This window comes from Sciurus carolinensis, chromosome 2 (genome assembly GCF_902686445.1).
Source record: "Sciurus carolinensis chromosome 2, mSciCar1.2, whole genome shotgun sequence".
NCBI classification, from domain to species: Eukaryota; Metazoa; Chordata; class Mammalia; order Rodentia; family Sciuridae; genus Sciurus; species Sciurus carolinensis.
The window spans coordinates 159,910,927-159,938,458 of NC_062214.1; the positions used below are offsets into that span (position 1 = coordinate 159,910,927).

General features: G+C 40.6%; 1 pseudogene; it reads left to right on the forward strand.

Annotated features, from left to right (window-relative positions):
- The first annotated feature begins 24,591 nt into the window (after positions 1–24,591).
- On the forward strand, positions 24,592–25,459 carry LOC124976611 (adaptin ear-binding coat-associated protein 2-like; annotated as a pseudogene).
- Positions 25,460–27,532: the final 2,073 nt, after the last annotated feature.

Sequence of the window (27,532 nt, forward strand, 5' to 3'; positions counted from 1 at the left end):
TCCCTCTACATCCTCTTTCTTTACCACTGCCATCATTGTTCACCTAGTCCAAGTAAGAAACTAGAGCATCTCCCTATATTCCATTTTCCTGCTCACGTCCACATGTGCTTGGGAAACTCCTACTCTGCCTTTAAAAGGTGGCTCGAGTGCCACCTCTTCTGGATAGAGCCTATTTTTCCTCTGCTCCCCTCAGACTAAGTTAAGTTCTTCTGCTCCCATCTTCCCAAAGCACCCCATATGCACTTCTCACACTGTGCTATCGTGACTTGTTTCTCTTCTCTCTCTTTTTTTTTTTTTTTTTTTTTTTTTTTTTTTTTTTTTTTTTTTTTTTTGCGGTGCTTGGGATTGAACCCAGGGCCTTGTGCTTATGAGGCAAGCACTCTACCAACTGAGCTATCTCCCCAGCCCACTTGACTTGTTTCTCAACCCTGCCATTCTGTGAGTACTTTTAGAGCAGAGGTTGTATCTTATTTAAAGTTTTAGAAAAAAGGGAGAGGGGGCTTAGAAAATAAGCAATGTAAAATGAACAATCTGCATAAAAAATTCTACAAATAAGGTTTTGAAAAGATCAATTTCAGTCCTTGGTCCTTATGGTTTGGATGTGAGATGATCCCAAAAGCTCATGTGTGAGACGATGCAAGGTTTAGAGGAGAAATGATAGAGTTATGAGAGTCTTAACCCAATCAGTGAATTAATCCCCTGATGGAATTAAACTGGATGGTAACTGAAGGCTGGTGGGGTGTGGATGGAGGCGGTGTATCATGGGGGTGTACCTTTGGGGCATGTATTTTGTATCTGGTGAGTGGAATCTCTCTCCTGTACTCCCTCTCTTCCTCTCTCCCCCTCCCCCCTCCTCCCTCCTCCTCTCTCCATCTCTCCCTCTCTCCCTCTCTCCCTCTCTCCTTCTCTCTCTCTCTCTCTCTCTCTCTCTCTCTCTCTCTCTCTCTCTCCTGTCTGATCATCATGATCATGTCATCATGTGAGCTAATTCCCTACACCACACTCTGCTGCCTATGATCTTTTACCTCCCCTCAAGCCTGAGACATGGACTCAGCTCTCTGTGGACTGAGACCTCTGAAACCATGAGTCCCCAAATAAACTTTTCCTTCCCTAAAATTATTCTGGTTGGTATTTTAGTCAAGCAATGAAAAAGTTAACTAAAACAGCACTAGTAACATTTTGGGTCAAACAATGCTTCATCCATCGTAAGAGGCTGTCCAATTCTTTACAGAATATTTAACAGTGTCTCTGGTCTCAGTCCACAGATGCCAGTAGCAACGTCAGATTCCACTACCACCAGTCCCAATAACCAAAACTATCTCTAGCCATTGACAAATGTACCCTGGGATCCAACCTTGGTCTCGTTGAGACTTTGGAATGCTGTGGTCTCTAAACCATTTGTGTCCTCTGCAACTCTCACAGACTTAAAACCCAGGTTTCTAATAAGCGTACAAGTCTGCTAAAACACTAAAACATTTTTTAAAGTAGAGCCCAAACAGGACACAATGACACACACACTGCCAACAACTAGGGAGGCTGAAGCAGGAGGATGAAAGCTGAAGACCAGCTTCAGAAATTTAATGAGACCCTGAACAACTTAGTGAGATGCAGTCTCAAAATAAAATTTTAAAAATTATAAAAGGACCAGAGATGTAGCTTAGTGATAGAATGCCCCTGGGTTCAATTCCCAATACCAAAAACAAAAACAAAACCAGAACACAGGGCTGGGGAGATAGCTCAGTTGGTAGAGTGCTGGCCTTGCAAGTACAAGGCCCTGGGTTCAATCCCCAGCACTGCAAAAAGACCAAAAAAAAGACAGAACATAGGTTTTGAGGAGGGATGTTTTCATATTTTGAAGATTTAATAATTTTTTCCCCCTCAGTATTGAGGATTCACCACTGAGCTACATCCACAACCCTTTTTATTTTTTGATTTTGAAACAGTGTCTCTCTAACTTGACAAGTTGGACCTCCAACCTGCAATCCTCCTGCCTCAGCCTCCGAGTCTCTGGGAATGCTGGTTTGCACCACCATGCTCGGCTAGTATCTTTTCTTGTATAAGGATGTGTGAAAATTGCTTTTCAATCCTAAATAAAATATACTGTTCCCTAGAACAAATTAAGACATCTTAGGGGAAGCATGATACTCTTGTTTTCAGGTAACAATTTAGTATCAACAATGGTCCTTTTCTTTGACCTAAACATAAAATGGGAGTGTGAAATAATGAAGCCATTGTATAGTTGGAAATAGTGAACTCATATCCCTTATAGAGAAAGGGTCACGCTACCTTCCCAACCCAGGCCAAGAAAATTCCCAGGATTCTAAGCCACATAGAAGACTTTCAGACACCACAAAATACTTCCAGTTTCCTCATTTATTCTCCCATCCCACTATTCTCTATTTTCAAATGACCAAAGAGTGAAGTTTCTTTTATAGGTCATCGAGATAATAATGTCCAGTTTCTGTCTGGGGAAATTCAATCTCCCTTCCCATTGAAAATTAAAATTTTTATTTGATCAACATCAAAATCTTCATTCAAAGATGAATGGAGAGATAGCAAATGACTGCTGTTCTCCAAATGCTACCCAAAGCAGGCAAAAGAATAGCATTGCAGAACTGTTTTTCAACTCCTCCCACAGAGAGTAGTATAAATTCTCTGAAAACTGAATTCCAAAGCCAGGGGTTACTGCAAAACTGACCTCTCTGCTCATGTGCAATCCCTAATCCCAAAGCTTTCACAGAGAGTTGAAAACATATACATCTTACATTTAAACACAATGAAGAAGTGCGAAGATGTGATTCTGGTGCCCAGTGACCTAGATCCAGAATCCCAGCTCTGCTCCTTACAAGGTGGTGACATTGGGACCTTCCACCTCAACCTCTGTGTGCCTATATCCTCATCTAACCAACAGAGACAGCAGCTGTGCCTACTTCTTAAGGCTCTTATGGAGAATAAATGAGTGAATCTTTATAATGTTTAATAATTAATTAATACTTGTAAAATGGCATCTGACACATACTAGTAAAAATTTTTTTTTGCAAATACAATCCCTTCCTTCTTTCAGTCCCTTCTGCCTTTTTCCGTGTTCATCTTGAGCACTCTTACCAGGTTCCTATCAAGGTGTTAGAAGAGAAGAGCCTGTGATGTTTAAGGTGTCAATCTTAAATTCTTTCTCTAAGCAGTCTTTGAATTTTTCCTCCAGACTTCAAAAGGCAGATAGATCAACAGAGATGAAAGAAGTGGATCTCTGGCCCCACCCCTTCAGTAAGGAGTAGGATTCTCAGTTGGAGGAACCCTCCCTTGCCTGGTCTGTGAATTCCTGAGGCTGGCCCTGGGGAGAACAGTAATGAAAATTCATACCTTATAAATTAAGATAAAAAAAACTAAGCAGCCTGAAATGTCTGCACTCTAGCGTGTGGCAAATGTGGCACTGTCTTGAAATGAGTCATCTTCAGCCCAAGTTAGAAGCAGGCATAATTTCCAGATGTCAAAAATATATTTTTCGGGCGGGGGAGATAGCTCAGCTGGTAGAGTGCTTGCCTTGCAAGCACAAGGCCCTGGGTTGGATCCCCAGCACCGCAAAAAAAAAAAAAAAAAAAAAAAAAAAAAAAAAATATATATATTTTTCACTAAACAGAAAATCAAGCAAGATGGAGTGTGGCTTTTAATACTGCTTATTTTACTAGCTGTTAATATTGACTCGCTTCTGATTTTCCTCAGATTATCCCCTTGTAAACTGTGGCCTAAATGCATTTAAATTGCCTTTGAGTATCCCAAGCAGTCCTACTACCATGGAAACCAAACCAAGGATATGCAAGATGACTTCTCTAGGGCATAATCTGGTGCTCCGGATACTTTTGATTGGTTGCTCCCTGCTCTGCCACCCCCTCTCTGAAATGAAATCCTGTTGGTTAGATTCATTTTTATTATCCACAAGAGCACATCATTCACCAAGTAGTGGAAAGTGCCGTTCACCTGTCCAAGTCCTTCCAGAGACATGGGCAGTATCAGAGGCAGCAATCCAGAAGTGACAGAAAACATGAGCAGATTGCTCCAGAAGGATCTAAGCATCTGCTCAGTTGCTTGGTTGATGAGGTAACCTGCACCTTTTAAATTTTTATTGGTGGAGGAGGAAAGAATGTGGCCTTGTGTCCCAATGAGTGCTGCCTAACACCTGGCTCTTGACAATGTCAGTGGATCATTGTACAATTCTGTAGAAAAGGCATATAAAATAATAATAACAGGGGACCAAATATGCGAAAGAGTCAATTCTTGACTTTGTTGTTAAAGTATTTATAACCTTGATAAAATTTCTTAGCAGACACTTCTTTTTCACCATTTATAGTGTAGATTCTGTTTGAGATTAATGTTTGTAAACTATTAAATCATTTGGATGAAAGATTAAACAAGAACAAATATCATTTCCCTTGCCTGTTTCATCAATCCACAATGAAGATGAGAGGAAAATGTCAAGGTCAAGGCTGTCTATCTTGCTTTTAAAAATACCATATGAGACATTAGCATCTGTCTCAGCCAGGTAAAAGCATACTCCTCTTCTGCTTCCTAAAATAAGTAGGTTCATGAAATATGTACACAGATAGTTGTGATTTTTAGTTTCATCATTTCTTCTGTTTTTGGAGGTTCTTGAAATTCTCTGGCATATGTCAACGTGTAGGAACAGAGACCAACTGCTTCTCAGAATAAGTAATATTACAACAATGAAAAGACACAAGGGCTGGGGTTAGACAAGATGAACCTAACTGACCTTCACTCTGCACACAAATGACCATGGCATTTAGATGTTGAAAGATTAAAACATTGACAACTAAGGATAAGCTTCATACTTAAAGTTCCTGTACAACCATAAGAAATTTATTAACAAATATTTTCACAGATATTTCTAATAGGAAAATTGACAAGGAAGATGAACTGACAGTTTATGTCAGTAGATGTAAAATTAGTTCATAAAAACTTGAAGGGAATTTAAGATGTAATCAGATAAACAAAAAGAAACTAATTAGGAAAAGCAACTTGATTATTTAATTCCCACAGTGTTATGGAAGTGACGTGGACATATAGCATATCTGTGACCACCCGCGTCTTTTTAACTTTCTTATATTAACAACTTTTTTATATTTGGAGAAGTTTCCAAGTTAGGAGTCTTACTTTATCTCTCTACCCCTCCCCAGGGTACTGGAGATTTAATCCAAAGGTGCTCTTCTACCACTTAGCTGCATCCCTAGCAGTTCTTCTTATTTTTTATTTTGAGACAGAGTCTCACTAAGCTGCCCAGGTTGGCCTCAAACTTTTGATCCTCATGACTCAGCCTCCTGAGTCGCTGGGATTACAGGGTGTGCCACCACACCTGCCTTGAATCCTGCTTCTTAAGGAAATGTACAGAACTCAGCCATACCTGGTGGTACACACCTATAATCCCAGTAACTAGGGAGGCTGGCAGGAGGCTTGCAACTTTGAGGCCAAACTTGGCAACTCAGTGAGACCCTGTCTCAAAAAAATAAAAATAAATAGGGCTGGGATGTAACTCAATGATAGAGAACCCCAGGATCACAAGTTCAAAGCCAGCCTGGGAAACTTAATCAAGACCCTGTCTGACAAAATTCAGAACTGATATTCCCAACTGCCTTCAACACAGATATAGATGTGTAACTTAAATCCAACCAATCAAATTCAGTCAATTGAAGGCAATAGGTAGATGTAGGTGCTGTACAGAATTCATTATCTAATGGAAGTGAAAACTGAAGTGTCCATCTTTGAGGGCAGCAGTGTCTGGCACAAGCCAGTACCTAGATTTAGTCAATGAGCTCTGGTGTTGTCTTTTGACCTAGTCTTCTCTGGTGTTCCTTAATATAACATGGGCATCCTTCATAGCTGTATAGTTTTCCAGGATTGATTCTCTGGATTTCTGGAAGGACCAATAAATTCCTAAGGACACTCACTGATTAATACAGTAGAGTTATTTGTGAATCCTTGATACAAACTGTAAGTTGGAACACGTTTTGTAAAGAGCTTTAGAGTGGTATGTCAAGATTCAAATCTTTGACTCACTATGACTTCTTAGAAGAATGTATGCTAATGAAATAGTCCAAAGGAAGGAAACTGCAATATGGATGATTATGATTAAAATTCCAGTGGATTGGAAATAATCCTGAAGGCTCACAGTGGGGGAAGAGTTAAATCAGTGATGATATACCCTTGATAGTCAGGATGATGTCAGCACTGCTACATGTTTTCTTTTTTTGGGTGCTGGGGATCGAACCCAGGACCTTGTGCTTACAAGGCAAGCACTCTACCGACTGAGCTATCTCCCTAGCCCCTGCACTGCTACATGTTAAAAGTATGGAATAGAGTATTGTAGGAGGGAGGCCAGGGATTTACAGCTGCATTTAGATAGGTTGAATGCTCTCTTTACTTAAACTGAATATTTTTGTGGAGTTTGTCTTAGTCTATTTTCTGCTGCTGTAACCAAGTACCTGAGGTGGGGTGATACACGAAGAGGTTTATTTATCTTATAGTTTTGTAGGATGAAAGTCCAAGATTAAGCAGCCCCATCAGTTGGTCTCTGGTGAGGGCCTTCTGGCTACATCACAACATGGTGATAGCATCATGGTGGAACTATGTGCAAGGAGGGGGAAATTACATGGCAAGACAAGAAACTAGAGACTGGGAAGAGGCCAGATTCACTCTTTTAATAACTACCTGCTCTCACTCTCATAGGAACTCAGTCCTTCAAGACCCAGCCCAATTCCAGATCAGCATTAATACATTCATAAGGGTGAAGACTCCATGACCATATACTAGGCAGCTTCTCTTAAAGGCCCAGTCTGTCCACCACCACCACACTGGGGACCAAGCTTCCAGAACATGAAACCTCAGAGAACATACTCAAATGATATACAAACCAAAACAAGTTAGCCTGTGAGGAATGAAGAAGAGGATCAGCTCCAACTATCTCCACTGGGGCTGCCACTATTGACAAACTATTACAGTGACTAAAATAATTATTAGGAGGTTTATGTAGCAATATAAAAAAATACTCAAAATATCTTGTTAAAGAAATAGAACAAAGCTCAAACTTATATCCATGCTGTGATTTCTACAATTACATAAAAAAAAGAAGAAATAGTCTTTTGAGCCATGTCTGAAAAGAAACAGAAAAACAGTATGATTTTTTTAAGTGGCAGAATTATTAATAAATATTTCATCCCATTTTCTACTAATGTTGTTCAATGCAAAACACAGATTAATGTCTTACAAAATTATCTTAAGTTTTCAAAATTACATCTTCTCTTTACCAATTTGTCAGTGATATTAATGGTGATATCGCCACCTGCTCAGTGAACACCACTTTGAAACTTATTGTCTTTTGGTAGAGTTAGTCTCCATCTGAGCCAGGTAATGGGTCTACTTCTGGTGTTCAGGGATCCACAGAAACAAAAGGAAAAGGAATTTCTATATGAAATTACCAGCCACAGAGGTGTTACCACCAGAACTATAAACATACACTTGCTCACACAGAGCATGGAAACTGGTGGTGGGAGAGTAAATTGGCAAACATCTTTGGCATTCTCTATAAAATTGAAGATATCCATATCCTCTGACCTAGAACTTCTGCTCCTAGGTATTTACCCTGGAGAAACTATTGCCACAAATATAACAGTAAATATGCATAAGGATGCTTATAATAACTCCAAAAACTGAAATCAATTTGAATGTTCAACAACAGAATAGATTTTAAAGTGTGTAAAAGTATGATATAATCTTATAATACTATATAACCAGGAATATATTCTAATTACAGTCAGACTCAATACAGTGGATGAAGTTCATAAATGTAGTGTTGAATGAAGTATCAAGTAATGTTGTATGATTTCAATCATAAAAGTTTAAGACTTGGCAAAATTAAACTGTTATTAAAGGGATGCATACAAAATGGGGAAAACTATAAAGGATGGAAATGATTATCACAAATGTCTAGCTTGTGGTTACCTCTGGGAGGGATAGGGAGAGGGGGCTGAGCTTGGGGCCTCTGACCTAGCGACCATTCTTTCTTAATGAAAATGGTGTTTTGTGGATGTTTACATCATTGTTCTACATCAAACAGTGGCACATTTGTAGTTTACCATTGTCCCTGTATGCTATAGTTTATATTTTTGAAAACAAAAACAATGAGACCCTAACGAAAAGATCCATGGGTCAGGAGTGAGGCAGTGGAAAAATTGCCTTCAGGTTACTGAAACTGGAGATAAAGGGAGTTGAACAAGTGGGTTCAGACCTGGATTAATGAAACAGAGCCACCTTGGGGATTTGGTTACCAAGGAGGAGCATTGTTCAGAAGCATTATTTAATGAATCAAGGTGATCTTTTGAATTCCTCCATGAGATGTCAAAATCACCAGGAATCGTACCTTGGAAAGGCTCTGGGGCATTGAAAATGAGAACTCTCCATAGCTCCTGGAGCCTGATGCACAGGGAAAAGATGTCCTCTCTTAGTTCATGTCTATACCCTCCCTTGCTTCTGTCTTCACTCTCACTTCATTTTGAGAAACTCAGGAGGGAGATGTGGACCTGTCCACAGACACATGGAGGGTGCAGTTTCTGGATCTGAATTAGGGTTGCCCATCACTGTCACAGAGTATTACAGCCAGCAAGGCCACCTGACTCACTCTCAATGCTTATAATACTGCCCAGGAAGAGTGGAAGTTAAGCCCTGTGGAGAACTCCTCCAACCAACTCAGCAAGGAAAATCCTAGCAATTGTTCAGGTAATGGTCAATATGGAAGGACTGCCCCAGGTTAAACATTCCATCAAGAACCAAGAGAGGATATTGATTACCTGTATTTCCTTTAAAGCTCAAGACCTGAGGATTCTCACTGACTTGTTTAGTGTTGGGCTCCCAGCGCCATATCGTACTTTCAAAGAAGCAAAAGAGATCGCTGAGTGTTCTTGTGCACTGTTAAGCTTGACTTTCTATTGACTGGGTCATTTTTACAACTCTGCAGCAGTGGAGGTGAACTTTTAGATTCTTGTTTGATACAAATATGAATAATTTCTGTCTAGTGGAACAGATAACATTAACAGTTATTGTGATAGCCCTGTTTGACATTAACCAGTTTTGCATAAACCCCAGATATCTTATACTAGTTCTGTCAAAAATAGCTAGTGTGTGAGACAATGTAAGAAAGTTGAGGTGAAATGATTGGATTGTGATAGTTTTAACCTAATCAGTGGACTAATCTCCTGATAGGGATTAACTGAGTGGTGACTGTAGGCTGGTAGGATGTGGCTAGAGGAGCTGGGTTGATGAGTATACCCTTGGAGTTTATATTTTGTCATAGTAAGGAGATTCTCTCTCTCTCTCTCTCTCTCGCTCTCTCTCTCTCTCTCTCTCTCTCGCTCTCTCTCGCTCTCTCTCGCTCTCTTGCTCTCTCGCTCTCGCTCTCCTTCCTGGTGTAATGTCCTGAGCCACTTTTTTCTACCACACTCTTCCACCATGATGTGCTGCCTCATCTCGAGCCTAGGAATGGAGCTAGCTATCTATGAGCTGAGATCTCTAAAACCATGAGCCCCAAAATAAAATTCCTCCTTAAAATTGTTCTTGTAAAGTCTTTGGATCACAGTGATGAAAAAGCTGACTAAAACAGCTAGTTTCTAAAATGTTCTTTGGACAGCTTTTAAAATCAACTAGATCTCCAGTGGCAGGGCTTTGGGAGAGGGCCTTTTCCTCTGTGAAGGTTCGCGTGAAGAATGTACAGAGAATGAACAGACAACTTCCAGACTGGGAGTGAATATTTACAAACCACATACTCATCAAATACAAAATTGAAACCTAATACTGAAAAAAAAAATGCACAATTCAATTAGAAAACGAGTCAAAGGCATGAACAGACATTCCACTGAAGCTGTCCAAATAATCAGATACCCAATATCATGAGCCATCAGGGAAATTAAATTAAAACCTCAAGATGTCCCTCTCAGGATGGTGAAAATGGAAAATGGTTGCAATACCAAGCATTGGTGAGGAATGCAGAGAAACTGAGTCCTGATATGCTGTTGATGGGAGTGTCACAGTGATGCCACCCCAGGGAAAACAGAGTCGCTGGGAGTTCCTTTCACAACCAAAGAGGAAAACATCAAGTGACGCAGCATTGCACTTTTGGGCAAGAGAAGCAATTTTGCATCCAACCAAATCCTATACCTGAACGTTCAGAACAGCTTCATTCACAACAACCCCAAACTGGAAGCAGCTCAGCTCATTGGTGGGTAAATAGTTGGAACAGATGCAGGATTAAACAGGAACAAAATATTGATACATGCAGGAACCCGGATGGGTCTCAGGGAATTATGCTGTGTTGAAAAGAGCCAATCCTGCAAGGTTGCCTCCTGTACAGGTATATCTATTTAACATTTCAATGTTCACATTGGACATTCCAATATCTAACATATTCTGAACATTTTTATCCCCTTTATTTAATGGTTCTATATTTTAAATTATTTAACAAGTTTTAAAACATATTCATCATAAATTTTCAAGATCGGAAACCACATTAGTGGTTTTCAGATTTGGGGACAGAGTGGGAGGGTGGAACAAGAAGAAGGTAGGTGAGGGTATAAAGGAAACGGGATACTTCTGATGGGAAAGGAACTGGTATGCACCTTGACAGTGAGGAGGATACACAACTACAGATGTGATGGAATTGCAAAGAATGAGACACACACAGAGAAATGAATACGAGTAGAACGGGGGAAATCTGAACATAATCTATGCTTCAATTGAAACTGATGTCAATATACTGGTTGTGACTTCATATAATAGTTTTGCAAGATAGAACCACTGGGAGAAACAAGGTAATGGGTATGTGGATCTCGATTATTTTGTGCAATTGCAGGTAAATCTTCAATGATCTCAGTTAAAATTTCAACTAAAATAATAATGCATGCTCTCTGTAGAAAATATGCAAATGATAAAGAGTATGAACAAAATAAAAATGATCCTCAATGTTGTCACTTAAAAATAAGCAATTGCTTATACTTTGAAATATGTTCTTATAAGCTTTTAAAAATTTGTATTGAGCTGGGCATGGCAGTCCACACTTATAATCATAGTATCTAGGGATGCTGAGGTAGAAGAATTGCAAGTTCAAAGACAGCCTTGGATACTCAGCAAGGCCCCAAGCAACTTAGCAAGACACTGTAGCAAAATAAAAATTAAAAAGTTTGCAGATTTGGCTCAGTGGTTAAGTGCCTCTGAGTTCAATCCCTGGTACCAAAAGAAAAAAAAAATTTTGTTTTGTGTGTGTGTGCGTGAGTCGTGCTGGGGATTGAACTCAGGGCCTTGTGCATGGGAGGCAAGCACTCTACCGAGTGACTGAGCTAGATCCCCAGCCTGTATTGCAAATTATTGATATTGAACCATTGAAAAGCTAATTTCTTAAACTTAATATACTATGAGCAGTTTTCAATGTCTTTACATAGTTTCCTAAAATATTTGGGGTAGGGGTTGTTTGTTTGTTTGGCAGTATAGGGAATTGTGCCCTTAGACTAAAAGAGCTACATTACCAGCTCTTGTAATCTTTATTCTGGGACAGGATCTCACTAAGTTGCAGAAGCTGGCCTGCAACATGCGTTCCTCTTGCCTCAGCCTCCAGAGAGCTGGAATACAAGTGTACTGTGGTCCATCACACCTAGCTTTGATTATTTTTAATAACTGTATTTTATTCCTGATTATGAAAGAAACCATAGTTTATTTGCCCCAAATCTTGTTTTGTTCTATTTCTGCTGAATATGAGAACTGTCCAATGAGTATCTTTGCAGATAAGCCTCGGTCACATCCCTAATTATTTCTCTCAGATACATTTTAAAGAGTACAATTATTGTTCTAAAGAATACCCATTGTTAAGACTTCCTGCTCTATCACCAAATGGTTCTGAAGATAGACTGTAGCAAAATATACTTCAATTTAACAATTATTGAAAATATCCATTCCCCAAATCTTCACAAATCCTGGGGATTATAGTCTTAAAAGTTGCAAATTTGATGAGACATACAGTATTTCTTTTTAAAAATTTGTATTCTTTAAAATATTTATCCAACTGAATTTCTTTTTCTGCTGTTATTAAACTACCGTTCGGACTGGGGGTGTACCTCAGTGGTACAGCACTTGCCTAACTTTTGTGAGGTCCTGGGTTCCATCCCTAGTACTATTTTGAAAAAAAAAAAGTCCTTTGGAAATTGTGAAACTGACCGTTCCTGTTTTTCTGTTTCAGTGGGTGCCATATTTTCTTATTGATTTCTAAATGGGTTTTATAAATTAAGGTTCTTGTCTGCATAAGTGACTTTTCCCCCACTTCTTTATTTTTTAATGTGCATAAGTTTCACTTTTTTTTTTTTTTTTTTTTTTTTTTTTTTTTGCAGTGCTGGGGATCGAACCCAGGGCCCTGTGCTTGTAAGGCAAGCACTTTACCAACTGAGCTATCTCCTCAGCACAGTTTCACATTTTTATGTATGCAAATCTATTAAACTTTTTACTTAAAGCTTCTCCTTTAATTTCAAGCTTATGAAGTCCTTTCTTACCATGATGGCAGATTCATATCTTTATCATCTCTAGTTTCATGCTTTTGTATTTTCATTTTGTTTTTAGATTTAACCTTATTCACTAGTTATTTTACTGTAAATTATAAAATGTACATCTGACAGTTTTTCCTAATTGTTCATATTTGTCTTTCAGCTATTTATTGATTAACTCTACTTTTCTTCCCAAATTTTAAATGTCAATCTTGTCAAGTACTCAGTTCTCAAGTGTGGAGGAGTTGCTTTCAGACATTTCTGTTCCGTTCCATTTATTGCTGCAACAGCCTCATTGGTTTCATTGATTGTACTGATTGATTGTATTATACATTGCAATGTCTAACAAAGTCTACATTCTGTTACTGTTCTTGTTAGTCTTCCTGACTCTTCTCATCAATATATTTTACAGATTTGTTTTTCTAACTTGAATGCATGTGTATATATGACCTACACTTTCATTTCACCTACTACTATAGTAAGGAGTATCTATTAATGTGGTATGTACACACACACACACACAATGGAATATTACTCGGCTTTAAGGAAAAATGAAATTATGGCATTTGCTGGTAAATGGATGGAGTTAGAGAATATCATGCTAAGTGAAATAAGCCAATCCCCAAAAACCAAAAGTCAAATGTTTTCTCTGATATGCAGATGCTAATTCACAATAAGGGTGGGGGAGGAAGGAGATAGGGAAGAATAGAGTTATTTTATATTAGGTAGAGGGGAGTGAAGGGAGAAGAAGGGGCATAGGGGTAGGAAGGATAATAGAGTGAAACAGATTATTACCTCATGTACATATATGACTGCATGCCCACTGTGATCCTACAATATGTATAATCAGAAAAATGAGAAATTATACTCCATTTATGTATGAGCTATCAAAATGTATTAATGCATTCTACTGTCATATACGACTATTTAGAACAAATTTTAAAAAATAGAAGAGTTGACTTGGGGACTGGGACTGTAGCTCAGTGACAGAGCACTTGCCTAGCACGTGTGAGGCACTGGGTTCAACCCTCAGCAGTGTATGCAAAAATAAATGAATAAAAGAAAGGCATGCTGTCCATCTCAACAACAACAACAAAAAAAAACCTTAAAAAAAAAAAAAGAGTTGATTTGGGGCCTGGCACTGACGCGAGTGTTTTATATGCAGCAATTCATATGACGTTAGCAGTGAGCTGGAAATGTAGCTCAGTGAGAGAGTCCTTGCCTACCATTGGTGAGACCCTGGATCCAATCCTCAGAAAAGAGAGTTCCTTTATTGTCATGTTTTACAGAATAAGAAATGGAAGCATAGGAAGGCATGAAAAATTTGCCTAAGGTCACACAGTGGCTGAACTTACTATTGCATGTAATTCAACTCATTAAACCCAGTCTGACCCCACAACTCACTCTCTCTTAAACAGCAAGGGTAAATACTATCTTGATTTTTTTTTAAACTGCAAATACTACAATATAATAACCCTTTGTGATACTACAGCGCCTAAAACACATTAGCTTCATGTGCACATTCTCTAACTAGACTTTTCCCCTAATCCATTTTGCATTACTATAATGAAATACCTGAGGCAAGATACTTCATAAAGAAAACATGTTTATTTTGACTCACAGTTCTGGAGGTGCAAGATCAAAGGAGCTGCATCTGGAGATGGCCTTCTTCCTGGCAAAGTCCTCAGGCTGTTCAGAGGATCACATGGCAAGAGATAAAGAGCATCTATGTATGTGTTCCTCTTATAAAGCCACACATAATCAATAATACGGCTCCACCCTGATGACTCTATCCAATCCTTATCATTTCCCAAAGTCCCAACTTCTAAATACCATAAGTTGCTGCACGATAGGGATTAAATTTCAACCAGTATCTTTGGGGGACACGTTCAAATCATATCAAAATCACAATAGTGATGAACGATGGAAATTTCTTCAAATTATAAAATAGTGACAAGAGTGTTGAATCCCAATAAAGGAGAAAAAATCAGCAGCAAACTATCACCAGAAAGGCCTTGGACTTGGCAATGGGGAAACAATTAATTCTAGTTGTTTTTTTCTAACTAGCTTCTCCCCAACCCAAAATACCTTCCTGATTAGTCTATATCCCTGGATGAAATTCCACAATTACAAATCAATTCCTCCAAGTTAGCTCTCCAAGATGTAACTAGCCCTGGTGACATAGTACATGTCAGAGGATTGATCATCTACAGTGTAGTATCATAGTAATTCCTCCTAACCAGGAAATCAGATCTACCATTATAGGGGTTGTTGTAGTTCAGCAAGGAGTTGAAGTAGAAGGTGATGCTCTTTAGCAGCCTGGGAAAGGCAGAGGTGTGTGATGGGGGAACACAAATGACAAATACAGGGAGAATGCAGCTCTGGTATGGCAGTGGGTGGGGAGATGGGAGGCTGAGAGCAGGAAGCCCATCCCATGGCCAGGATGCCGGAAGAAGGTTCCCCAGGGCTGGTGCTAGACGCAGCTAATCGTTCTAAAAGGAGATCTTCCTCTGGGATCAGGGAGGAAGGAGGGAATATGAAATGTCCATCCCTTGACATTCACCCAGAGTCTGACATTCACTAGAAAAGGCACAGGACAAGCCATGTCTAAACCTGTAAACGTGCAAACACACCACCATAAAAGTGGACAACTTGTTAGGTTTTTCTCAAATCCTCATACTTGTGAATTTCTTCAAAAAAGTTCATGGGACATGGTGTCTTTATGCTACCAAATCTTCTGTCTGTCACTGGAATGTTGGTTTTGAATTCTAATACCAGGAGGGAAAGGTGTGGGATGGGGGGAGCAGTGTAATTCACCTTTTAGGTAAGGTACATCACTTTTTGTATAAATTCTTATATGCTCACACGAAAACTTTTCTCTTTGATTTATTGGGGTATGCATGGAATCGGTCCAGCATTTTGCTGATTATACAAGAATTGTTTATTGTAAGAACTCAATGATGTGGAAAAAGAAGTGAAAGTCCCTGTCATTCTACCACATAGTACTCTGTCTCTATCAGAATTTATTTGTTTTACAGTATTGGAGTTGAACCCAAGGATGCTCTGTCACTGAGCTTCATTTCCTGCCTTTTTAATTTTTTGTTTTGAGACAGGATCTTGCTAAGGTGCCCAACTGGCCTAGAATTGGCAATCCTCCTGCGTCAGCCTCCCGAGTAGCTGGGATGCACCACCACGCCTGGTCTCCCAGATTTTTTAAAATGGGATCACACTGTTCTGCAATCAGCATTTTTACTTAAGGTAATATAATAAACACCTCATTGTGTCAAATGAGACACTCCGCTTCTATGGCTACATAAAATTCTACTATATTTGCTGCTTCATAATTTATTCAACAAACTTACTGAATAGGCATTAAGGTCATCACAATTTTTTCTATCAGATATTATCTTTGTGCTAATTATTGCCAAAAACGTTAATTCCCCAAGAAAAGAGGCACTAAATCACACATGTATCAGATTTCATGGCACATTTTCATTTCTGCTGTTCATTTATGTTCTATGTCATGTCTTTCAGTAGTATCTGGCTTTTTTCAGAAACCCTTAAATTTGTCCTGTTGTGCCTTGTTCCTTTACACAGTTGGTAGAACAGAGGTTAAAAAGAAGTTCAAGGATTCTTCATTTGAGGATATCTTTTATTCTTTTGCTCTTAAAGCAGTCCTTCTAGGATGGCAGACACCAACCTACTGGCATGTGAAAAGTGTGCCTGGAAAGACCACAACCATAAGCAGGGGAAGCTGTCTGTCCTTGGTACTCACAACCATTTAATTAAATCTTCACTACGATTGTTGTCATGAAAATGAGTCAGGAAGAAAGTGCACTGTTTTAGGCTCCATTACTGAGAACTCATGAAAGTATCAGGGAAGACCTGCTGATACCAAGGACTACACTTTGCACCAAACTATTTCTGAAAAGATCAAAGTCTTGGGTGTCATCCCTCTGGAGTCACCAACAGTTTCTCCCTCAGCACATATAAGTGTATCTTTAAACCCTGCCAGATGTAACAATAAGCAAGAGGTGGAGATGATGAGAATCCCAGTGGAGACAATGTAAATGGCGCCTCCACCGTTCTCCAAGGGAGGTGGCATAACTGCAGAGAAAATTACCATGTATTACAGTTAGTTTGTGGACTGCAGGGTGCCGTGAGTTGGGCTGAGAATCAGGCCATGGTGTCTACTAGAAGATAGATAAAGGGGAGAAGGGGAAAGAAAAGGAAGGGAGAAAAGGAAGGAAAGAAAGAGGGAGGGAGGGAAGAAGAAAGAGGGAAAGAAAGGGAGAGAGAAAAAAGAGAAAAAGAAAATATATGTTCTGAGTCAGGAATGAGAGTCTTCTAAATCTTTCAAATTGGAGCCATGATCATTCATAATAGAATCCAGGTATGGCTGCTGAAAAAATTTACAAATTTAATTAAAGGGAATCCAACAAATATGTGCCCATCATCAATTGAGTTTCCTTCCTTTCCCAGCAGAACTTGTAATTCATTGACTTTGCACAGAATCTTTATCAGGGGCTGCCTAGATTTCCTGCAATACCCCAGTCCATCTCCAAACTGGCACACCTTTGTGACTCCCCTCAACTGCCTTCCCTCTTGCTTCTTTCCCTTCCTTCATTCCATCCTTCTACCACAATTGCTGAAAATAAGCAGAGGCAAATGAGCCTCCTATCCCTTCTTTCTCTGTACAAATGCCTTCTCCCTTGTCTACAAATGGTCTTGGACCCTCCCTATTCTGTAGGATTTCTTCCCCAACTGTGTTCAAGTTAAAACTTCCTTAGTGTCCATTCACTTTATCACTTCGTTGTTCTCAATGAGATCTCAAGAATAGGAAGGAGGTGGCTGGATTGTGAGTGTGTGTGTGTGTGAATGTGAGTGCCTGTGAGTCTTGTGTGAATTGAGTATGCGTGAGTGTGTATGCATGTGTGCAGGCACCATCTGCTTCACACCATATGGATGGGAACCCCTCTGTTGCTTGAAGTGGGAACATAGGCTTGAGGGCAGAAGTTCCAATTCCAGCTGCTCATTAGAATCACTTGGGCAGCTTTTAACAATCCCGGTGCCCAGGTTGCCACCCACACCAATTAAATCAGAATCTCCCTGGTGGGAACTGGCTTCAGTATTTTTTACCAGTTCCATAATGATTCCAATGTTCAAGCAAACTGAAAGCCTCTTCTCTGAAAAGTTAATATATTGGTTAACTGCTGAATTTCACCACTTCCCCTCATTGTTATCATTTTCAGATGAAAGCCATGATGGCTCAGCAGAATCTGAGGCAAAATTCCGACAGTGTCAAATCCGAACCAGTGTCTTTTTCAGCCCCAGATAAAGCATCTGGCCAATGTAATCCTAATTTTTTTACACAACCAGTTTTTACTCCCAGTGCCGAGAACAGCTGGTTCGCTGGTAAAATGGAAAAAGTCTTGAGTCACAGAGATGACCTGGACTTGTGCTTTCGGGGTTCTCCACTCTGCCTGTGCTTTCTTGTGTCCCAAACGGTGTGTGCATGCACATATGCATGTGTGCACACAGGTGTCTTTGTGCATTTGTGGTGTGCATGTGTGGATGTGTCCGTGCATGTGTCTTCATGCCCAGATGCCTGTGTTTTCACACCCTTTCTTTTCTAACTGTTCATTACTGAGTTTGGCAGAACACAAAGAAAAGGTCATGGAGAACTGCCATCCAGTATTGTCTATTTCTATTTTCCTTAATGATGGTTTCTCTATGGCACTGTGTTACCTCATGAGAACTTTTTTACTAAACACTTTATAGATACCATCTTGCTCAAATTTCAGCAACTTCATGAGATAGGTGAAAGCACCCAGAAAAACCACTCCAGACGTGGGAACTCACACAAGAGATTTTATTAAGCAGACAGGCAGAGTGTTTGCCTGCAGGGGGAGAGAGAGAGAGAGAGAGAGAGAGAGAGAAAGTGAGTGAGAGTGAGGAGGAGAGTGAATGAGGGTGAGTAGAGAGAGAACATGAGAGAGTGAGGAGGAGAGTGAGTAAGGGTGAGTGAGAGAGAGAACATGAGAGAGTGAGCAAGAGTGAGAGTAAGAGGGAGAGAGAAATGGCGGTGGAGCTTAAGTAGTGGAATTTCGCAGGCTAATAACAACGGACCAATGACTGGCGAGGAGGTTCACAGGCTAACAATCTGAACCAGTGACTGCTGAGAATGTTCGCAGGCTGACGAGCAGACCGATGACTGGCTAGGATGTTCGCAGACTGATGATCTGGGTTATAAAATGGAGCGAGAGGGGGCAGAATACTGGCGGCAGCAAAATGGCAGATCTGATGCCAATAATAGGTATACATTCTTTTTACTGAGAAGGAAACTGAAGACCATAGATATTAAACTTGCCTAAAGGGAAATTACTAAAATGTGATGGAATCAGAATTTGAATCCAAGGGTATTTGATTTCAAAGTCCTGGCATGTTATATTGCGTTGGGGGTATTTTTGTGGCTAACAATATGCATTTTATTCACTGCTAAGTATTAGTAAGATGTACCCTGTACTTTAAAATATTATCTTTACTCATCAGACCCATCATTACAGGTTGTGGATCTCTATAGATGCACTGTGGTTAAAGTTGCTAAACAGCGCTAAGTCTGTACGCGCAAAAGACCTGAATGGATTCAGAGAAGCCTTTATTCCTTTGCATAGTTGGATACCATTGGACCCATTTTCCAGATGGGGAAAATGACCCTCAGTAACAGAGGGTATTTTGGTTTTATAGGGTACAATGATGTAATCACTGGAAGCCGTGTACGTGCAGTTTTGACTGTCAGGGTCTAGTTGTACAGGTTAAAACTTTAACTTAGGAGGGTGGTTGTAAAACGGTTGAAACTCATTGTTCTTATTCTGAGATCCATTGTTTCCCAGAGTTTCAATATTTGCTGTGCCCCCATTTAGGGCTAATTTGAGATGGGGGAAGTCTAAGTTTCGGGCCCATTGTTAATAGGAAAGGGTGCGCTGGGAGAGGTTTAATGTTTGGCCAATTTCTCCTCCTCTCAAGCCACACTGTCCCTCCGTTTTTCTTGGGGAGCTGTCTTTTAGGAATATTATTTTCCGTAACCCTTCAATGTCCAAATTGGGCACTTAATAAATGTTTGCTGAGGGATAGATGGATGGATGGATGGATGGATAAATCAATACATGCATGCAGGGCTGGGGTTGTGGCTCAGTGGTAGAGCACTTTGCCTGGCATTCGTGAGGCATTGGCTTCAATTCTTAGCACCACATAAATATAAGTAAGTGAATAAAAGGTCCATCAGCAACTAAAAAAATGTTTTAAATGCATGCATGGATAAATAAAGGAGACATCTAACTGTATCCCTATTAGATAAAGCTCCTTGAGGGGAGGAAATGTTGAATTCATTCCTGGCACTCACCAAGTATTCATTTAAGTGCAGAAAGAAGTAGAAAATAATTAGCAATACAGATCACTAAGTGCAAAGTTATTGTATTGGTAGGACTCAGAAAATAAATTATAATTTGATATAGTGAGAAGCCCTCTTACCTAAATCTGGCAGAGGTGGGAGAGAAATACCAAAGAAGTCGCTGAAAATCAAGAAATGTAGGGAAATTCTTAAGGTTAATTTTAAAAAATCCATTTCCATACATTTGGAAAATATAAATTTTAAAACATATTTTCCATTTTGCTTTTATTTCTCAGTGTTGGGTATATAAATTTTCAGGGTTAGCCCCATCTACCCACAATCACAGTTGACTTTATTTGCAGAAAGGGAAGTGGGATTCTGTGTAGTGCACCAAGAGCCTGTGAACTTTGATAAGCACCATACCCTCAGGGGAGAGAAGTGGAAGTGTTTTGCTTTACTGAGCCACTTCCAGGCCTTTCTTCTGCATCTCACCCTCTTATTAAAAAAAAAAAAAAAAAAAAAAAAAAAATAGCCCACCAACCCACCTTGGAATAACTACCTACTTACTGGTCATCCCTTTGCTTCCTGCTCACACTGACCAAGGGCCTCACTCACACCAGCCCTTTTCACATGTCTATGGCCATTAACCCTGAAGACCATCCAGTAGCCCTGTGTTGCCATTCCCTAACCTCCTAATTACTAGGAATCTTGCTCCATAGTCGCTCAGGGCCATGGTTACACACACCCCCAAAATTGAAATTTATCATCTCACCAATCACAAACGTGCAAACATCCCATTTTTCACCCATGATTCCCTCCTTCCAACTTTCTACTTGGCCTCATCAGACTTTTTGATCTATGATTTGTCCACCACTTTTTTTTTTTTTCTGTCATGCCCCTCTGCCCTCCCTTACCCATACTGTTACCAACAACCTAGCCCAGGAATGCTTCCTGTATCCCAGCAGGCTGGATCTGCCACCTGACCGCATAAGAAATAGGCAAAAGACAAGAAAAGGGAAAAATTAACTTTATGCAGTTTGATTGAACCCAGGAGGAGGGCTGGGGATATAGCTCAGTTGGTAGAGTGCTTGCCTTGCAAGTACAAGGCCCTGGGTTCAATCCCCAGCACCGCAAAAAAAAAAAAAGACTGAACCCAGGAGAAGCAGCTAGATAGCTCCTCCCCTCTGGCCCCACAGAAGCAGTGACAAATTACAGAAATAAAAGCCAGGGGATATGTGTACGTAGATTTGGTTATTCTGTGTTAATAAACACAGGACACAGATAGGGGCCAATCTTCCCTCTCTGTTCTCCAGCTTCTCTGGTGCCTGTCAGGATACAGGGTCTCAGCCCTTTAGCTTCCTTTCTCAGCAGGAGAAATTTTGTTCCCAAAGGTGGGTGGTGTTGGGGGGCGGTGTCCCAAATTCAGTGTTTTAATACCAGTTTAGATTCCTAGGCCCATCATTACACTCATTCTATTGCAAATATTCTGGGCTTAATTGCCTTTCTTTCACATTATCTGCCTACACAACCTCTGTCCTGAATGAGCTCCACCATTCACCTGCCCTGTGTCAGCGCTTGAGTGCCGAGTGGTGGCATAAAAATGACAAAACCAATTCAGACTGGTGTTGCAATCAAATGTTAATTACAGATTCCAGCAGGTGGTCTGCATGGCCTAGCAATCCTACTTTTGTTCTCTAGAAAGCTTGAGTTTCCTTCCTCTACAATTGCTATTTCTGACTCACCCTAGAAGACAATTGCAGACATTGTAGGATTGTCCTTGTTTGCAGAATCCTAATTTTATTTGACATGGACTCATGTTTGTACTAAGCTCAGAGTATTTAACCTGTGTTAAGTGAACCCCAAGGGAACAGAAGGACATTCCAGAAGAGTATGGGCACAGATACTGAAGGACTTGGGGCATTTCCCCTATCTGCAGTTGGTCCCCCAGGGAGAAGTCTGAGGCAAATTGGAGCTTTTGTCATTTAGAAAGCCAGGCCTCAGGCTAAAGGAAGGCACGAAGGGAAAACACGGAGAATACAAAAGGAACTTGCACCTGACTTGCACCTGAACCCCACCGGACTAAATTAGCTAACCCCAGTACAATAGGCCCCAGGAACTTCCCTACCTGCCCTCCTGTACCACCCTAAATGAGCCTGCCAAACCACCTCATCCCATGACCTGGCTCTGCTGAACCCTATAAAACTCAGACCCTATTGTAGCCCCTCACTATTTTCTCTCCTGAAAAATGCTCCCTTCTCCTGCTTAATAAAAGCATTGCTGATCCCTAGAGGTCTGTCCCAGTTTTGGTTATTTTTTTACTTTCAGATACATAACCATATTTTGCAAAATTTTATACATTTGTCTTAATCAAGAAAATGTCAACTATCAGGCTCAGGGTGCACGTCTGTAATCCCAGTGGCTTGTGGGGTGGGGGTGGGGGCTAAGGCAGGAGGATCATGAGTTCAAAGCCAGCCTCAGCTACAGTGAGGTGCTAAGCAATTCAGTGAGACCCTGTCTCTAAATAAAATAGAAAATAGGGCTGGGGAATGTGGCTTAGTTGTCGAATGCCCCTGAGTTCAATCCCTGATACCCCTCCAAAAAGGAAAATGTCCCTACCAGTTCTCTATTCTCACCTCCCCTTTCACAATTTACCTTTTTGATTTCACAGAAGAAATTCATACATTTTATCCTTCTTAAATCTTACTGTGTGCTTTTTTTTTTTTTTTTTTTTTTTTTTTTGGTGCTGGGGATTGAACCCAGGGCCTTGTGCTTGCGAGGCAAGCACTCTACCGACTGAGCTATCTCCCCAGCCTTTGCATTTTTCAATGTACTAAACCAAGCAACATTTCTCAGTGTATCAGAGAAGCTTTCTTTAATTAAGGCACCATAAACCCACGACAGGAATTCATGTCTTTATAACATATTTTCCATTAAGAGTGAAGCACAGACAGGTGTGTTGGTGCATGCCTGTAATCCCAGTGATTCAGGAGACTGAGGCAGGAGAATCACAAGTTCAAGTCTAGCCTATGCAACTTAGTGGGACCTTGTCTCCAAATAAAAAATAAGAAGGACTCACAATGTAGCTCAGTAGTAGAGCACCCTGGGTTCAATCTCCAGTACCACAAAAAAATAAAAAAAATAATAATAAAGAGAATGAAGCACAGTTTTAGAAATAGGATGTATGGGGATGTTTGGGGATGTTTTGAATTAAAATATATTGTAGAGTGTGGCGGTGGGAGTTACGGTTCAGATGTGAGATGTCTCTCAAAAGCTCATGTGTGAGAAAATGCAAGAAAGTTTAGAGGTGAAATGATTGGGTTATGAGAGCCTTAACCTAAATAGTGCATCAATTCCCTGATAAGGATTAACTGGGTGGTAACTGTAGGCAGGAAGGAGGTGGCTGGAGGAGCTGGGTGATGGGCGTGTGCCTTTGGGGTTTATATTTTGTTCTCCTTGAGCAGGGCTCTTCCCTCTCTGCTTCCTAGTGCCATATCCCAAGCTGCTTTCTTCTGCCACACACTTCCACCATGATGTTCTGTCTCATCTCGGGCCCTGAGGAATGGAGTCAGCCACTTATGGACTGAGACCTCTGAAACTGTGAGCCCGCAAATAAACGTTTCCTCCTCTAATGGAAAGGATCCAGGGCTTATCATTCTGTTGTGAAATTCACATATTCAAGATTGTAAAACGCAGGTCAGCAGATACCAAATCTGCAGCAAAGCAGTTTATGAATTTTCACAATTCACAGTAGTGAGAAAGTGTTGGATGAGTATTGTTTCTTTTCTCTGTGTACCATAGTGCCTCAATTGCCTATTTTGTTGGAGTCAAGGAAGAAGAGATGAAAAATCCTATGTTGTCTTCCAATGGGTAAATGTGCATTTGGAATAAAAGGAACGTGGATGAATGAATGTTTTGTTTGTTCAGACCAATAGGAAGATATTTTCATCAACATTTATCAAAAGATTACTGGATATTGTAAACCCACATTCATTTTTCCTTAGCCTTAGGGACACATTCCAAGGCAACCCTGTTAACAATCATTCATAATACTTTTGTAAGCCTGAATTCAGAAGGACCCATTACTTCTCCCTCTTTTTCTCTCTTTAACTTTCTATATATTTTCACATAGATTCAACTGCACTCTGAAAAGTAGGATTTCTATTTACATATAAGTTTAGGACAATAACTTTGTTAGATGCAACCTAGGATATAAAGCTGGTTTCATTCTCTCAGTAGAAGATATGCAATTATAACAATGCCAAATGTATAACTATACACTACTTTGTAACCATAAAATGAAATTTTTAATCTGTAAATTTTAATTCTCAAATATCTACTTTACATACCTTATTTACTTTCTAATGCTCTTTAAGATGACCTAAAAAAAATCAAAATTTAGCATAATTGTATGTTTTTGTGCATAACCAAAATAAAAATTCTAAAATGCACAATTTCAATTTTATAGTATTTTAACAGGTTCAAGTCAACTTTAGTTCCATAAACAAGGTACCTCTAAATGTAAGAGTGACTGGTATAATTAGTAGTCACTTAATAAAAGAACTTTCATATAGCCTTAATATTTTTCTCAGACATTGAGAAAATAAATGATTCTAACATCTGATGAGAAAATTTCTTTGCAAATCAGGTAGGTCCTGCCTGCTTCCAATCCCGCGAGGGTGGGAAAGGAGCCAGAAGTCCGGTGGACTGTGGGCTTGGAGATGGAGACGAGAGAGTATAAGTCTGTGCTGTGTCAAGCCAGAGGTCCACGTGTAAGGCATCCCACCGCCGGCCACCAACTGCGGCTGCAGGGCCTCGGAGTGGCAGTTGGACCGGCCAATACGGAGTGGCCAGCTGCGGATCACTGAGAAGGGTCAGGTGGCCTACATCAAGCTAGAGGACAGCACCTTGGGGGAGCTCTTTGCCCAGGCAGCAGTGGACCAGTTTCCTGGCACAGCTGTGCAGAGTGTGAGGGAGTCCAGCAGGTACTTCATTATCCTCATTGAGGATGGAAAAGGCGACTCTTGTTTATTGGTATTGGCTTCATGGATGGGGTGATGCCTGTGACTTCAATGCCGGTTCAAGTGAGTGAATCTGCAGTGTGAGTTTGCACAAGCCCAGAACCCTAACCAAAGCCCCAAATTAGACCTGGGATGGCCAAACCATCAAGCTCAACATCGAAAACCTGAAGTAGGAAGAAAGGACCTGGGAGTCCCCAAGCCCTGCCTGCCAGCGCAGGAGGACTGAGCCTCCTTTCCCCTCCCCAGAGGGTAAAACCTCCACCCTGATCCCACCCCTGGGAAGAAGTTGCCTGTACATAGGGGTCCCTCCTGCAGCCAGCAGTTGCTCCTGGTTCAGGAGGTGCCACTGTGTTCTGGTCACAGTCCAAGCCTGCCACTGCTACCACTGCTGACATTGGGGAGACTTTACCAAATCCGCAGGGTTAGCTTCCAGCCAGACTCAGACTGGCACAGGCTGGGTCCAGTTCTGACCCGAGCACAGAGCCCTGTTTCCTCCTTTGACTTTTGAGAAGAAGGAGGTGAAACACTCCCTCACGGCCCCTGGAGCAGCACTCTCCCCTCCTTGCCGGCCTCTCTTGACAGACTGAACGCAGGAGGTAGTAAATCAACAGCAAGTTGCTCTGTCTCCTGGGATTCCATATGCAATTGGAACAAGGTAGAGGAAATGATCCAGAATCCCTGTCCCCCCCTCTGTCTCTTGACGTCAGGAGATTCTGAGACTGACCTTCCTTCATCGTAGTGACCTGAATTAAGCACAAGCTCCCAAAGCAACAGAATGGATTGAGTTTGCGCCTGGATTCAGATCAGTCCTCAGTGGGATTGACAGGTGTCCTGGGATCTCTGTAGGGCAGGAAACCTTCTATTCAGATCAGTCCTCAGTGGGGTTGACAGGTGTCCTGGGATCTCTGTAGGGCAGGGGACTATCTACCCTCCTGTTGGTGGTAGCCACTTGGGTCAGGGTACCTCCCAGAGAAGGGCCTCCTTCCTCATTTCTGCCAGATCTTTAGGCTGTAGCTTGAACTGGCCATTGGGGGGAACGTAGGAAGAATTAAGTGGCTTATAAGAGATTTTAGCATTTTGCTTTGCTATTGTTCTGATCTGCACTACTTCACCTTTGCAGAAGGGACCATTCTGCTGTGTGGCTGCAAATGAGGGCTTCTGAAGGCACTCCTCACTGCCAGCCTGAGTGCCAGGTAGCAGTGTTCATCTCTGCTCACTTGTCTGGTTTCTATGTCTTGCAGTCAGGCTGGCGCTAGAAGCCAGGTGGGACAGAGCTTGGGCAGGAAAGAAGTTGTTGCAGAACTGGGTCAACCTTCTGACCACTGCAGCTCCTGGTGGACTTGGATGATTTTTTTTTTTTTTTTTTTTTTTTTTTTTTTTGGCAGTGCTGGGGATTGAACCCAGGGCCTTGTGCTTGCAAGGCGAGCACTCTACCAACTGAGCTATCTCCCCAACCCTGGACTTGGATTTTCTGTTTGGTGATTTCTGAAGTGCCTTTTCTGTAGACAGCCTCTCACCGTTTTCTCCTTCAAGGACTGTGAATGACAGAAGCTGCAGCTTGGTGAACTCAGAGTCCAGGGTGGTTTATCTGAGTACACCTCTTATATTTCTTTATTGAGTTAACCTTGCCTCACAGTTAAAAGATTTCTTTTTTTAAGGGTCAAGAGCATCAACTGAAAAAAGCACTGGCCTTTTTGTGGGACCAGAATTTTAAAATTAAAAAAATAATAAATATTTTTACTTCTGTCAAAAAAAAAATCAGGTAGGTTCTAATCATTTGTTTTCATCAGGACTGAATGAGGACCTGAGTATGACAGATGAAAAAAATAATTTTGATTATAAATAACTGGAATTTTGTAACACAACTCTTAAAGAGTTCAGAATTCAATAGTAGTGCATATCAAAATTCCTGTGTTTGATGATGAATGGTACATATACACAATGGAATATTACTCAGTCTTAAAGAAGAATGAAATTATGGCATTTGCAGGTACATGGGTGGAACTAGAGAATATCATGCTAAGTGAAATAAGCCAATCCCAAAAAACCAAAGGCGAATGTTTTCTCCGATAAGCGAATGCTAATATATAGTGGGGTGGGGAGGGTGGTAAGGAAGAATGAAGAAACTTTGGATTATGCAGAGGGGAATGAAGGGAGGGGTGGGCGGTGGGGATGGGAAGGAAGGTAGAATGAGACAAAAATTATTACCCTATATACATGTATGAAAAAAAAAATCCTATTATTACTATCTAGTGATTTATATGAACAAGTTTTCTTAGCATTTGCATCTATTAAAAAATAGAAATAGACCTGATTTTGAGCCCTGTTTCTTTCAAGCAACAAGTGACATTTACCCATAAATAAAGGAACCATGTTTTTAAATCCCTATCCATTTTTTCATCAAATTTCAAAATTATTTTAGAGAGTACTCAAGTAAAACTTTTGTGATTGTAATCCCAGTAACTCAGGAGGCTGAGGCAGGAGAATTGAAAGTTTGAGGCCAGTCTCTGCAATTTAAAAAAAATTTAAAGCGCTGGGGATAG